The 14,633-nt window shown below is 38.4% G+C and overlaps 1 long non-coding RNA gene across 1 annotated transcript in view; it reads left to right on the plus strand.

Moving 5' to 3' along the window:
• The window catches only part of LOC134551138 (uncharacterized), a 126,250-nt gene extending 120,306 nt beyond the window's left edge, over window positions 1-5,944 (plus strand). Inside the window, exon 3 of the long non-coding RNA XR_010080533.1 lies at window positions 5,837-5,944. This is a non-coding gene — a long non-coding RNA (uncharacterized LOC134551138). The remainder of the gene's footprint in view (window positions 1-5,836) is intronic.
• The last annotated feature ends 8,689 nt before the right edge of the window (window positions 5,945-14,633 follow it).

Raw genomic sequence — 14,633 nt, forward strand, 5'->3', positions numbered from 1 at the left:
GGCAGGAGTGTTGATCTGCTTGGAGGGCAGGAAGGCTCTGCAGAGGGATCTGGACAGGCTGGGTTGTTGGGCTGAGGCCAGTTGTGTCAGGTTCAACAAGGTGATGTGCCAGGCCCTGCCCTTGGGTCACAACAACCCCATGCAGCACTACAGGCTGGGGAAGAATGGCTGGAAAATGGCCCAATGGAAAAGGACCTGGGAGTATTGGTCCGCAGTCAGCTGGACATGAGTCAGTGTGTGGCCAGGTGGCCAAGAAGGCCAATGGCACCCTGGCCTGGAGCAACAACAAAAAACCTCATCAGCAGGAGCAGGGCAGGGATTGTCCCACTGTACTCAGCACTGGTGAGGCTGCACCTCAAGTCTTGTGTCCAGTTTTGGGGCCCTCATGACAAGAAGGACATTGAGGTGCTGAAGAATGTCCAGAGAAGGGCAGTGAAGCTGGGGAAGGGTCTGGAGCACAAGGCTTAAGAGAAGCAGCTGAAGCTGCAGGTGTTTAAACTGGGAAAAAAGGAAGCTGAGGGGAGATCTCATCACTCTAGAACTGCCTGAAAGGATGTTGTGGTGAGCTGGGGGTTGGTCTCTTCTCGCGGGGAGAAAAATTATAGGACAAGAGAAAATGACCTCAAGTTGCACCAGGAGAGGTTTAGATTGGATAGTAGGAAAAAAATCTTCAAGGAAAGGGTTGTCAAGTATTGGTACAGGTTGCCCAGGGAAGCGGTTACATCACCATTCCTGGAGATATTTAACAAAATTTGCAGAAGTGACACTTAGAAACATGGTTTAGTGGTGGACTTGGCGGTGTTGGGCTAATGGTGGCAGTTCATTATTTTAGAGACATTTTCCAACCTAAATGATAAGATTTGTTGAGGAACAAGTTTCATGCAGGTACACTTCAGTGTGCTTAGACTGCGTACATTACAAGAGGGTACACAATCCCAGGGATTGCTTAGTTTCAGGCCGCTCCTCAGAGGCATCAGCTCAAGCTGTTTCTGTGTTACTACTCTGTGAATAAAATGCTTTAAGGAATGCGATGTCTGAGACTCTATCATGGGAACCAGAAAGTTGAGCTGGTAAGGAAACCTTGTCTGACTGTGTGATTGTGGGGAGTGCAGGGAGGGAATCAAGCAGGGGTCCTGTCAGGTCACCTGAGCCACCTGCTGCAAAGGGGCTTCTGTCCCAGCAGTGAAGGTGTCTGGTGGTGGGAGTGTGACTGCCAGAGTGCTCCTGAATGGTCAGACAGGGAAAATTCCTTCACAGATTCTTTGATGTAGGCCCCATAACTCTGCTTAATTTTATTCTTGCGGTGATTCTCATCACGTGTCCAAGGTAAGTATATATAGCTTATGCAACCTAGTACAGTTTTGATCTTATGAAACTGCCTGCTCTGTTCTAAAGCTGAGTGTTATTTTAAGTTCACGAATGCTGCACACTCCTCCAGGAGTAACACAGGAGTGTTGCATTTTCTCACATAGATTTTACTTTCACCATCATCACACTTGTAGTGCTTAAACTAAGTATGATCTGTTTGAAAACACTGGTGGAAATCACAACAGTCTACCAAGATAAGGATAAAACTTAATAAAACGGAACTAGGAGCAGTATCTGTCATTCACTGGAGCACTGAACATTAAAACACCCATTAAACTCACACTGCATCATGACAGCAGGTGGCCTGCATTGGTAAATCTTGATCTTCCCTCTTTTCTCAGTTAACAGGCTTTTGTTTCTCCTACTTCACTAAGTCGTTCAGGATGACGAGACATAAAATTCTAACTGGTTTCATTCAAGATACACAAAACTCAATTAGAAGACAAAGAAACTATTCTCAGTTTAAATAAATTATCTTCTATATTGTTTTTAGGAAGCCACTTTTTTAGAAGCCACCTTTACCATATCTAGAACTTAGAAGTCTCTACCTTTTTTGTATTTAATCTGAGATATCTTTAAGTGAATTTTTTGGAACTTGCCTGAGTTTCCTTTCAGTTGCCAATGTTCCCCTGCCTCTAACATGAACAGCCACATAACCTCCACATAGGTATTCTTTAACCATTGGTTTCTGGATTTGCACAGTTCTAAGAGTCAATAAATGAACATCCATAAAATTTTTATGTGGGAGGTGTTCTCTAAAAATGTGGCAATACATATGTGTTTTCTTCAGTGGTTAGGGAAAGGTATGATCATAAACATTAACATTCATCTAAGATGCAAATAAAGTGAATAATAAAAATAGAACATCCTAATTCTGTACAAAAAAATGGAACAGGTCTGGAAAATTTTCTTGGCATTGGGTTATTAACTCTAATATAGAAATTATTCACACTTTAATAAGATGGTAATTATTTTCAAGCAGAAGCAGGTTGCTACGTAACAATTCTTCATACAAACAATCTTACTTGCAAAAAAAATACGTTATTATTTCTGCCAACTCCTTTACAGAACAAGGTTAGTAATTACTTTTTATCTATAGTGATCCACAGAAACATGAAAACTAATGACTTTTTATTCTGATATTTACTTTGAAAACTCTATAAAATTGAAAAGATTACAGGATATTTTTGCTCTGCAACAGAATCTGAAATCTGTTTTTCCCAAGGACCACTCACTGTTTCTGTTTAATACAGGATAGGAAGAACAAAGCATCACAAAGAATTTTTTGTTCTTTCTTTTTCAAAAGCATTTGACTCATGTCCTTTATGTAAATTGACACTTTTAACTTGCTTCATTTTACAATTATGTCAGCACTTTCATCATAACAATTGCTTACCAATGTATTGGAAGCAGCACTCCAAGTTTTAGCAAACCAGCTGGCAGCTGCTGCATGTGTGGTTCTGACTGATAACCAGGTCTCTGCATTTCCCCAAGCCAGATGCAAGCAACAATAAACAGGTGGAGTAGGTGGTCACCAGAGAGAGGGAAATATGGAACTTGTTTTGGTATTTCTGCTGGAACTCTACAGCAAAATTCTTCTGGGACACCTAACAGAAAGGCTCTGTTCTTTCAGTCCCCAGAAATTGTGCACACGTGCATGCACATAGCTAAAGTGAATAGTAAACTGACTTTCCCCTTAGGAAAGCTAACATGTTCTGTGTGATAGCTGTCAGCTATGCTAGCAAGCTTTGAGAACTTCAGGATGTCACTTACAGGGTGTCATTACTAGAATAATTGTGATTACTGGCACACACAACAAAATCTTCAGAAAGGAAGCAGAAAAATCTAAGCACTTTGCTGAAAGATGATGATAGGTCTTGCACATCTGTGGAGAAATTAGCTGCAGATGAACATGGTTACAATGCCTTTTGTATGTGTGTTTTCTAACATTTATGTACATAAATTCTTCATTCATAGATGAAAAAGCAGTTAAGAAATACATAAGATCTACTATTGCATTTTCACCTTTTCTGTTTCACAGACATGTAACTTGTGGCATGGGAGTTAAATAACCTCCATGGGTTTAACCCCAACAACAAGGGGTTAAAAAAAATTCTCAAAGGCCTTAGCAGGAATGTCCTACAGCATGAACTGGGCATCAAACAGAGGATCTATATTGGTGCCAAACGAACTGATTTGAGGACTCTGACCAGAGGTCTCAGAAACTCCCTTCTAAGATACAGAGTTAGTTAACATGGAGATGTATTGCTTCTAGGCTGCAGGGCAGTTTCTCTGTGTGGTCTCGCGTTGTGGCTTGCTGCATGCTGACTGAGTTATCACTGATAACTCAGGTGACTATAGTACTGCATTGTGCTATGTGGACATATTATAAGATACATCTTTTGAGACTAAGTTCATCGACAACAGGAAAAAATAAATCAGAAACCTCTTTGCAAGAGGAAGTGAGGCTTTCAGTCCTCTAGGAAAATTTGTGACTTTGGTGTTTTTTACAGTATACCTTTAAATGTTATTTGAAATGAGCTGAATTTTAAGCCTAAGACCTTAAGAAACTTTAGATTATTTAACATTCATCAAAAGCTTTTACCCAGATGAAAAAAGAAACCCCATAATGTTACTTCTTCACAAAATCGAATGGTAAATGAACAAAATCTTTAATGTTCATAAATAATGATCATTAGCACTTTGCTGACCAAACCCTTACATGCAAACCTTTATGCTTAAGTACAGATCCCCCAGTACACACTCACAGGTTTAGGTACATGACTAAGTAGCCTCTGAAAAACATCATTAATAAGCATGTAAACATAATGTGCTCATTCTGTCTGTGACACACCTTATTGGAGGTTTTGCTTTACTACACCTGCCTGTGGACATCTTGATGTACATACATTTACCTCAACAATATTTGCCTTAGAGCTTCCAAATGTATGAACAAGAAGTTCAACGAGCCATGTGCAAAAAAAGAATGGGAGGGAGCATATGTTCTTTTGTAAATAATTCATGGGTTTTTCTTTCTCCTGTTCTTCAGGTAATTTGGAGTCTTTTTGAGAATTTTCCCTCCTGTTGAAAATGTGTAAATGCCTTGCAAATCATCTCAGATATTGCAGTACCTGAAACCCTACCAAAGAATCACAAACTAAAGCCCATCTGCCTGCTGATCAATAATCTTAGGATAAAGAAGATAGGAAATCAAGGATTACACATAATAGTCTTTTGGCATCTTGACTTGCTCAGGGATATCAGCTAATGGTCTGAGAAGCTTAATTCCTCTGTGCACAGAGTCTGTAATTGGTGGATAAAGTTAGAAATGGTTAATTACTACAGAAGATCTCACTGAGAGCTCACAACCACTGATTTTTAATGGCAAGAGCCCAAGGGATCTACCACATTCCTTCTTGCACTTACTTCTAAGCATGTAAATTTTTCAGTCTCTATCAAGTACTAAAAGCCTCGATGCTTCCAGGACTCTTTGGGCAATGCTACAATAAGAGGCAGGATGCAAGTAGCTCTCCTGTTTGTTTTGAGTGTAGTAAAAGCAGTGGACAGCTATACCTTTTTATTGTGGTTACCATCCTTTAACACTGCAAAGTACAATGTTAAGCTCAGAAAAACAGAAAAGCACACTAAGAACTTTCTGTCAAAATTCTAATTGCATATGTTATGTCGATATTCTAATTGTCTGCTTAATGTGTTTACATGAACACTTGTGGCAGACCAGCAGTTGGAACATCAGATTAGTTTTGAAACATAGGGAAGTTTGTTCGCAAGGAATACTTGGAGGCCATGTGGTCTTCAGTTAGCTCAGAAAGCTGAACAAGGAAATATAGATAGCCTAGACATTCCTCAAACCAAACACTACTGGTGTCCTTTCCCCTTGCTTTTCTTGAAAGGACGCACTGCCAAATACCTCACTAAAGAATCTCAGCCTCGGTGGAAAGTGGCCCTGGTGACGGAACCTGGATTTTCATAAAGTACATGGAACAGTAGATTTAGAGGGGAAAATGCTGACTTAGTTTTGAAAATTTGGAACACTCCATTTTTTGCACGGAGCTTTTAATATCTTGGAGGCATAGCACAAAACTCAAAGCTTTTAAATCTATCCAGGAATTACTTGGTTTTAAGAGTGCTAATATAGATCAAGCTTCTCATCCTAAATATTCCCCCAACCAGTAAGTTAATGAAGCATTAGAGAAGTTGTGGTAGAACAAAAACATTTTTACCCTGTAGTAATTACTTGTGGTTTAGCTACAACTACTTAATTTTTTAGATAGTAATGTAGAAACCTTTTATTCAGAATAGAAATTTGCAGAGGTAAATTACAATATTGCAGTCTCAAAGGAGTTTAATGGCTTCTTTAAACATACACATCATTTAGGAATTCAGAAGTGATAAATACAAGTGATAAATATTCTCATTTTATCTCCTGCCAAAATCTCTTCTGTTCCAGGAAAACCAATCAGCCATCCAGTAACTGGAATTCACAGGACCTTGAAAGTATACATCCTGGCTTGAAACCGCAGTAGCGGCACTTATCAACCCCCTGGACCTGGCACTGGTGAGGCCACACCTCAAATGCTATGTCCAGTTTTGGGCCCAACAAGAAGGACATTGGGGTGTTGCTCCAAGAGCAACAAGCTCATACAGGATTTAGAGCACAAGTCTTATGAGGAGTTTGTGAGGGAGCTGGGGCTGCTTCACCTGAAGAAGTCTCAGTGGAGACCTGAAAGTTGTACAGAGGTGGGAGTCAGTCTTTCTCCCAAGTAACAAGTGACAGCGGAGAGGAAATGGCCTCAAGTTGCACCAGGGAAGGTTTAGATTGGATATTGGGAAAAAATGCTTCACTGGAAAGGTTATCAAGTGTTGGAACAGGCTGCCCAGGGAAGTGGCTGAGTCCTCATTCCTAAAGATATTTAAAGACATGAAGGTGTGGCACTTTGAGGACATGGTTTACTGGTGGACTTGGCAGTGCTGAGTTAACAGTTAACTTATGATGATCTTAGAGTCTTTTCCAACCGAAACAATTCTGTGATTTGCTGGATTTTTTTTCTTTATTTTAAGAAAAACTTGAGGGCAATGAAAATTTAATAATAAAAATGTGAAGCAATAGAATTAGAAGAGATATCTACAGAGGAGTGAAAGGTATGAAAAAACATTGCACATTTTTAATTGGGAAGAACAGGAGTGAAGCTCTCTGCTTCTGTCTACCAGCAGCAAACAAATTGGTAGAGTCCCCAAAGCTCACAGGGGCATGGAAGGAAGAGCCTTCTCTTCCCAGAAAAGAAAATTTCAGGCCATGCAATTGAATTAAGCAAATAAGGAGAAAGCAAGTAAGTGTTCAGGAATTCAACAGAGATCCAGCAGGAGGAAATACTTAATTGAACAAAAGATGCCTCTGCATCTCAACTCCTGAAGTGGTGACTGTGTTCAGCTCACTGCCAGTTAGTACTGTCTGTGCTGGCCCCAGGGTGTGTGAAGGCACTGCTAACTGAGAAGCTGAGCTGCACTTGGCGGAGTGACAAGACAGGTCTTCAACAGACGGGGAAAAAATAGCGAGAGAGAGAAAACCCAAAGTATAAATATTAATAGCACAACATTGGCTCTTTTTCTGCATACCCTGCAAGAATTTCACTACTAAACTTGGATCTGAAGTGTAGCTGCTGACCAAGTCTTCATGAGACAGGAGCTGGAAAAATTTTGCATCCACTGGGAAAACAAGCAAGACGCATCCCTACTTGAATAGCATTGTCAGCACGGCGTCAATGTCACCATGGGGCTGTCATTTTACTACAGCAGAAAGAACACAAGATATATGGGTCATTGTGAGTCACAACGGTAAGCCCAAACCCTGATCCCTTCAAAACACAGAATCTAACCCTGCATAAGCTCTATACTTTGGTTTTACCTATTTGATAAATGAGGAAAATAATACTCATTTGCTTGACACCTAGGGCCACTGAGACAAAAGGTTATATTTGAGATACTTTATTTCAACATATTTTGCCTTTTAAAGTCAATCCCAAGGGAAGACTCTTTCAACTAATTATCCACTCCCAGAACTCTGGTGAAAAGGGGCCTGCCTTGTCTCTTTACCCCTGCTTCAGCCCTCAGAGCCACCTAAAGGTGGATTTCACACCCCCAGTGTACGTCACAAGAAATGGTTCCCTGCCCTCACGGGCCTCTGAAGGATGCTGATAAAAGCCATGTTAGAACAGGCAGTCATACATTGGGATGCCTAAGGTAGCTGTTCCTGCTGTAACAAAAGGAGAGTGAAAAAGCAATAAGCTAACAACTACCAGAGAGTTTTCTCTCTTTGATGTTCAGCAGCTTTAGGACACATTAATTGTGGCCTTTAGATTTCCCCAGATGCTGGCTTAGCATTCCAATTAACCTGCAGCAACTTTTAATGATTGTGTCATATCACAGAATGTAAACTCTAGTTATGTGTTTTCAGCTGTCTCAAAACCTTGGGGGTGGGCATAAACTCAAGCTTTTTCATCCCTTTATAACTTTATTTCTCTCTGTAGCAATATGGTTTAGATTACAGTCCATTATTTCATAAGCAGCACTGTTTCAGGGCTCAAATACCTTTCCTGGAGCACCAGTGAGAAAAGCTTGTGGCACTCAGAGTCATTCCTCTTTCAGATATTAGAAACTACACCGTTCTCTCACTGTACTTGGACTGAACGTCATTGATTTTGTTTAATTCCTGTCTCTAATCTTTGTACATCCTCATGTTTCAATGATATGCCAAAAGAATTCCCAGCAGGATATGGAACTGGGCCTCCTTGTCGAGCTTTCAATAAACTTTTCATCTGTAAAGAAACTCCAAGATAAATGCAGAAAGAGAAGACAGTAAGGACAAAATTAGGGCTCTACAAGATAAATACACAATAAAGCTGTTTATCTCTGGTATCCACTAGGCATCTTATCAACTCAATTGGTTTATATCCTTGCTAATCTTCTACTCTGAAATGATAGGATTTTTCAAAGCTAAATATTAAAAAAAAATCTGGCTTTTTCTGTCCTTGACATTTCTGGTCAAGGACTTCCTTTATAGATAGATGTTCCAGATCACTTCACTTATGCTCTGTGGACGAGGGAAGAGGAAAGAGGCCAGTTGTTTGTATCTATTGCTGTAATATTCAATTTTACTGTGCATATTAGGATATTTTCAAGAAGCTAGTATTCTGGATCAGAGTCTGTGCAGCAGGGAGGCCACAAGCTGTTGTATTGGCACCTGTGTTAAGAAACTCTTTAGTGAGAACATAGAAGACAATTTCTTCAAGCTATGCAAAAATCCTATTAGCATGGTCAGTTGACCACACTGATGTTAAGCCAGCAATTAAGCCTGACAAAACAGTGACAGTATCTGTATTGTCAAGGCAGTCCTTCTAATGGAAGAGAGACACTATTTTTTGTCAAAGTGGAATGGCATTTGTTAAGGACAACCTGACCTAAGACAAAAATATCCAAAATAACTCTGCTATGCTTTTATTAGCTTCTTTTGAAGCCAGTAGAAATGGTTGAAAATCCACATAAGCTTTTAATTGATGTACATAAAATATAGGGTATAATCAAAATAAATATGTAAGTACCTTTAATAACTGCACATGTTAATCCATTTAGAGGAACTAACTTTGCATTTATAGAGCTAAATAAGAACTTGCCAGCTATTTCACACCCAGCTGATGCCTATTCACTCCTGTGACCAAGGCAGCCCCAGGTTTCAATAATAGTTATACCCTCTGGCACAGAGCAGCACTGGGAATGCAGCTGTGAAAAGGCACTAAAAGCACCTATTTGCACATCTTAATTGACCATACTCTCAAATTCTGACCCATTCTATAGTGAACAGGGGTTAACTTTTAGTGTAAGAAAAGTTCTCATGTTTTTAATTTCCAAAAGCAATATATAGAAAATGGCTGCAACTGAGAGGCCAATCTAGCAGTTTGTGAACTGTGCTGTGTTTTCACCATCCACATTTGGAAGCCTTCTTTTTGTCATGTTTGAACAGATATGACAGAATTTACAAAATCCATTTATACACCATTTGTCCTGCAAAGTGGTCTTTACATTTGGTTTTGACTGACAGTTAAAAAATTTTTTAAAAAGTATATCATTGTGGAACAAAAGAGAAGGAAAATCTTTTCATGAAATGAAAGAATAACATGACCTACTTTCTAAGTGCATAAAAATGGGGAGATTCACATTTTCCCACCTTCCTGAGGTGTTCTCAGGTTTTACAAATCAAGAATGTGCTATGGAAATATCAAATATTGTGTGGGATGCTGCAATCTAGATAAAGCTACCCTGTTAGTTATAGATATCTGCAGACTCTCATGTTTTTTTATCTGAGAGTTTCTTAGATTTTTGTATCTGAAGCAAAATCTGCCCACATATGACTTTCACAAACCAGAGACCCTTCAGAAGTGAATGAACTATTTCTGAAGATTTTCTTTAACAAATGCAAGGTTTTATTACTTTAAAAAAATACTAGATTTTTTTAACTTCTGGAACTTACATATGTCAGGTACAAACACAGCAAAGACAATACACTTTAGTTTTCCCAGAAACTAAAATCAGTAAGGTCAGTCTATGGATAGGGGGAAAAAACAAATCCATATTAACAGAAAAGATAAGCTCTAAGCCTCTTATTTGAGAAAATTTTACACTGGAGTGCAATGCCATTGAAAGTACCTTTATTATAACCTTGAAGAGTCAATGTTTGTATTATTTGGACATGCTGATTAACTGTTCAGCTCTGTACATCTAGAGGCTAATGCCCAGAAATCATGGGTGCATACCAAATGTCTATTTAAAAATCAAGTTGATTTGAGTTGCAGAAAATCCAGAAAGACCAACACAACCATAAGCTTTTAAAACAATCCTTTTAATGACTTGAGATAACTTAGTTGTAACAGGACACAACTTGAGGAAAAAGCTTTGAGCTTATTACTGTTCTTATTATTAAATTTTCTGAGGAAGTATTGATAGATTTGAGCAATCTTCACATACCTGTCAAATGAAGTTCTTTACTTGCATGTGCTTTTTCCATGAAAGGGCTCATTTGGAAGCCCTGGAGAAAAAGAAAATTAATCTTGCTACTTTCCCAGCTCTTCAGTAGGATACTATATACTTTGGAGTGAATGAAAAAAGATCTTATTTAAAAACTGCTAATTATCTCATTTGTCTAGCCATGTTAGTTAGTGATTAATGTTGGAGTCAAAGATAAGCACAAGAATGCTTTGCTGACTAGGAGTTCACACACACAAGTAGGGCCTCAGTCATACCAGCTGCTGACCAGTTACTGTTGTGGCAAATATGCACATTCCATCTAATTGTGTACGTATGTATATTCCTACTTTCTAAAAATTAAGAAACATAACTCAGATAGAAACTCCTAAGTTATGCAGCAGGAATATTCAGCATACACTCAAATCTCAGACTGAAGGAGTTCATTGAGGACATTCACTGTTCTGTAAAAAAAGTCAGTTTATTCACTTGACTTGTTATTGAAATAGACTGATAGGATCTGTATAGTCAATAGTTTCCCTTCCAGGTAATTGATTACCTGCATCAAGTCTCCTGAATTCCTCACAGACCAAAGGCCTTGGGGAATCCATTTAACTGTTGTGCATATTTTAGTTTCCTAATCTATTGACCAGCATAGTAGCATTAATTTGCCTCTGCAGTTTTCTGTTGACTTGATTCACATCTGCCTTGTGACCCCTGAAAAAAGTCTTTTTTTAATGAATATAAGACATAATCAATTTTCTAAAGCACAGAGTTAAATTATTCCAAGATTCACTCCTATATTTTCTGTATCAGCACCCATTTAGAGAACAATTTTAACTCTTCTAGGATTGATCTATTTTAATCTCCTAAGTACACTTTAATTCTGAGAACTTTCTGTGTCCAAAATGCTAAATCAAACCAAAGGCTTTCAGCTGCACCTTGACATTATAAAAGTACAAACAAAACCCAAATCCTACCTTTAGTCCTCAGCCCATTTAGGCTCTTTTCCTTTGCCTCCCCTTTAAACCTTCCAGGCATTGCAAAGTCCTCTATGAATACTGATAGAAGAAAAGGAAGAAATGAGGAAAGCTTTGTTACCTCCCTCACGGCTCAAAGACTCGAAATGATTTAGGTAGGAAGGAGCCTTAAAGATCATCTAGTTTCAGCTCCCCTGCCATGGGCAGAGATGCCTTCTACTAGAGTTTGATCATTTTAAAATAATAAATAATAAAACTCACCAATTCTTGCTGTCACTCCTGCTACTGGCTCTAATGCTTCTTTCACCTAATAGTGTGGGGTTAGCTATCAGGCTTTGGTGTTATCAGCCTTTAGTGTGGCACCTCAAAGGGTGACTCTAATGGTTCCACTTTATAGCATCGCTTCAACGACTGGCAGGATAGCAACACAGGCGTTTTATGAAGAGTTATTAGGCAACCTACAACAGATAACAGCAGTAGAACAATTAGCTACATTCATCAAGATCACCTGAACAAGGAGCAGCATGTCAGACACATTTGTATCTGCTTCAAAAGAGAATATAAATCTCAATATGTAAGTTTAGAAGACTTATTAGACTTTCATGCCTTGACAAGTGTTTTATTTTCATTTCATTCTACACTGCGATGAGTTGCTGACATGCAGTTATTTCTTTCAGCTGTTGAATCGAGCCAGGTTTTTTTGCAGGTGCACATAATATGTCTCCTGGCCTAGTGATAGAAAAGAGGATTTGTATAATAGTGTTCTAGAAAGCAGTAAAAAATACAGGTACACTGAAGAGAAACAGTTGCATACAGGACCTGACAGGGATCAGTGAAGAAACTCTGTTATTCATTATTGTGAGTCTCCAGATTTTTTGAAGCCTCCCTTTCTGAAAAACATGGTTAGGAAGAGAAGATTAGCATTGGTGTTTCCAAGCTTTGGTTCAACCTGTAGGATTAAAGTAATTAACCACTTTTACATCACACACAATTAAAGGTAGATTAATAAATTGGAACACATTTAATGCTAGGGGCAATTTTTAAGGGCACCTGCACTTACTGAAGTGAGACACTGAGATATAAAAGTATAATGCAATCTGTGTTGAGGTCCTTGTTTATCACAAATTACCTGTAAGACTGAGGAAATCACTTTGAACAGACATTGTTTCCAAGAGTGTTTATTCCACAAGGCAGCTAAGCAAACTTGAAGTAGGATGCTCAAGTATTCCAGTGGGTTTAGTATGATTTGTACTAATAAATGTAAACATCTTGAAGCTCAGTCTCAGTAGGGTTTTTTAAAAATATCCAAAGCTACCAATTCAAGTAGCAATTACTTGTCATAGACTTCCTCAGATCACTTACCAAACCAGTGTCAGAAATTATAAAACAGCTCAAAGATCACTGATCTCACTACAGTCTAGTGATAGTTCATAAAACAGGGTAAACATTACAAAGCTACACAAGTAAACGAAGGGCACAGATATCTTCCTTATCAAAAGGGAGAAATAGGTGACAAGAAATATCAATCTGAAATACAGAAAGCACCACAGAGACATTAATGTGTGCCATTTACTTTAATTAGTGAATGGCTATCTGCTGTTCTAACAAAAAAGACACTTCAACAAAATAGAATGAACCTGCATGGCTCCCTTGGCAAATGCAGAGCAAAATAACTTTCTTATTAAAAGGATATAAAATTCAGCAGAAAAAAGACAAAGACAAAAAAGATAAGAAATGCATCCTCAACAAAATATTCAAGTAAACTACAAGATGAATACTGTAAAAATGAAATAATTTGAGAATACAAACACTTTCTCAACATCATCAGCACAATCACAGCTGGGAAGCATTTGAAGCAGATGATATACCTTTCATTAATTTTTTTTAAATCGTTTTTAATTTTTTTAACAGCAAAGAACTCCGTTAAAAGGAAAAGTTTTGCTTGCTAAGAACTTCAGGTGATTGTATTGGACATATAATTTAATTCTCTGAAAATTATTAATTTATCTTCATTCTCAGTACCTTTCCTTGTGATTTTGTCATATGGGAAACTGGGGGAAGTACTGCTCTACCTGTGTACTAAAGAGCTCCAATTCCAGTGCAGCCACAGCTCACTGACTGCCTTGCACTACAGAACTCACCTGCAGGATGCACCAATTTCAGGACTTTTCCACCTACAGCACCACATCAAAAGTGCTTACTCACTTGCTTTCAAACTTCTCACTTATACATTCTGTTTTTAGTCTTTGCTTTTCTCAATCTTGGAGTCAAGTAAGAACTCCAATGCTTCAATTTACAGTTCTGTAGGGAATTTTAACATTCTTTTTACCTTTTTTCTTGGTTGGTTATCTTTTAAACCATAAACATGTACTACAATACAAATTACTGTCTTGTTACCCACGGTAGATTCTGCTTGTGCTTGGATTAAAAGGACAAAACAGGACTGTTATCTCCCTAGAGAGTGTAGTCCAAATGTTCAAGTTTCAATGAGATGTCTATAGACACCCGTTTGATGTAAGCCCTTGAGCTCATGAGGAGTTACAAAGGGGAGAGAGGGGCAGAGAGGTTGAGGGGAGCAGTCACTGGGGACACTCTTCACTGAGTTACAAGATTTACTTATGTACACATAGGTATCCCTGCCTGTAGGGTCAGAGAATTCTGAGACTTGGGAAGAACCTGTTGGGAAAAACTGAAAAAAACCAAGCCAACCATACAAAAAGGACCCCAAAACCAAGGAAAAAGTTGGCTCCAGATTGACTCATGCAGTTTTCCAAATTTTAAGCAAGACTGAAACAGTGAGTAAATCTAATGAAACTGAAAATAAATAAGTACAATTGCATTCCTTCTTTTAGGATGAGGGAGAAGTTCCTGCCTCGTTCCAGAGGAAATAAGAGAATGTAATAATGCCTTAGTGGCAAAGTCCCCCTAAAGTCTTATCACAGCAGGGATGGTGGTGATGAATCAATTGTCTTAATCTGACTTTAATTAATTCTATAACGAGCATATCATTTCACCCTCCTGCAGTACAAAACATATTAATTTTGAGTACAAGGACACAAACAATAAAATTAAAGTAAAATTAGAACATAATTTTCTTTACTTCAAGTGCTAAATAGAGAAGGAAAATAAGGTAGAAGCTCAGAGCTTTCTAACTGATGCCTGATTAAAAAGAACTCATACAAAAATCCTGGCATAATTAGCTAAGCATACAGCACATTCATTTTTCTAGTTTATATCTTCTCTAGTTCCTTG

This window comes from Prinia subflava, chromosome 5, assembly GCF_021018805.1.
Source record: "Prinia subflava isolate CZ2003 ecotype Zambia chromosome 5, Cam_Psub_1.2, whole genome shotgun sequence".
In the NCBI taxonomy this organism is placed as follows: Eukaryota; Metazoa; Chordata; class Aves; order Passeriformes; family Cisticolidae; genus Prinia; species Prinia subflava.